The following is a 1,726-nucleotide window of genomic DNA, read 5'->3' on the forward strand; positions in this document are numbered from 1 at the left end:
TGGACATAAAAGAATCCATTCTGAAGAGAAATGTTAGCAGTGTGAGTAATGTGCCAAGGCATTTATCCAACACTTACCTTAATCAACATCACAGAATTCACACAAGATCGAAAGTCTACAAATGTTAGAATATGGCTAGATCTTTACATGACCTTTACACTTTACTTGACGTCACAGAATTCATACTAGATGAAAACCTTCCCAATGTAAAAAATGCAGTAAGGTCTTTAATCACTTTTCCAACGTTACTCAGTATCACAGAATTCATCCTGGAGCAACTCTTCCAAGTTTGAAGAATGTGAGAAAGGTTTGGTGGACTATTCACCCCTTGCTTCACATTGGAAACTTGATCCTGGAGAATAACCACTGAATACGACAGCATGTGGCAAGACTTCTAAGAACTGCTACACCCTGACTCCTGATCAGAGAAGGAATACTAGGGAAGATGTTGCAAATATACAGAATTTGGAGAGCATGTTAATTAGACCTGAAGCTTCATTCTACATCACAGAATTCATCCTGGAGAATAAACGTAAAACGTAAAGAATGTAGTTAAATCTGTATGACTGCTCAACCCTAGCAGGATCGCAGACTTTATACTGAGGAGAAACATTACAAAGTAAAGAATGTGTCCCACCTACAGCTGGAACTCACAACTTGCTCAATTCCATAGCTATCCTACAGCATAGAAAGAGAGAAGGAGAAGAGAAAATTGCAGTGCTTACATGTGGAGTTTGATCCTTCATCAATACTTAAAAAAACACATGAGATTTAAATCCTATATCATGACATCATGAATGAGGCACGACTTTCATATCAAATGTACACCAGACAGTGCATGAAAGAAGGTAACTTTGAAGACATATTTAGAAAATATAATTGAACATCAAATGTCAATAAATGTCACCGATTTCACATTGGGAAGTAGTACATCAGTCTCTATTCAGAAATATATCAAAATACTGATGATAATGAATAATACAAAGTTAAACTCGATGTGTATGCTCTTATGCCTCAAAATATTAAATGGATTTGTTGTCGGGAGCCATTCTGACTCAAAGTTGAGAATACTTTTTTGTGTGAGGTTAAGGCAGGTTTGCCAGGTTTCCTTTCATCAGATGATGACCCACTCAGTTGTTTTTGCCTGAGCACCAACTGCCCCCGCCCCCCAAGGCCCCTTGTTGATTGGTATATGGAGTGACATATCCCCTTATTCTGGCCCTAATACATGCTGATTGCACCTTGTGGAGGAACTTATTATAGGAACTTCTTCTATTGTGATTATGGAAGCAACCATTGCATTTCCTGAGAATCCTGTTTTTCTTATGCTTCTCATGTAAACAGGCTATTGACCCCTGCTCACAAAGAACTAACTTTTGCCTTTGCTATGCTAGAAACATTGTCTTCTATTTGAATGCTGAGGATACCGTCCTGCCCTATATGATTAGCATTCAGTCCCTTACATGAATCACTACTGATAAAGATTATGCATGAATCTTCTACAAATCTATGTTCTGGTAAATTGTTACCTATCAAAGAATTTTATCATCAGAAATCATTGTCTAAGGCAAATGCCATGTCTGTGCTATTCCCCATACATTTGACCATAAATAAAGCTGAGTCTCAGTCAGTGCAGAGATGCCTGCCTGTTGATCAGAAAGAATCTTGTGTTTCTCTCATCCGTCCTTTTCACCAACACCATCCATCCTTCAGGGAACCCTGGACC

The sequence above is a fragment of the Suricata suricatta genome, chromosome 5 (genome assembly GCF_006229205.1).
Source record: "Suricata suricatta isolate VVHF042 chromosome 5, meerkat_22Aug2017_6uvM2_HiC, whole genome shotgun sequence".
Lineage (NCBI taxonomy): Eukaryota > Metazoa > Chordata > Mammalia > Carnivora > Herpestidae > Suricata > Suricata suricatta.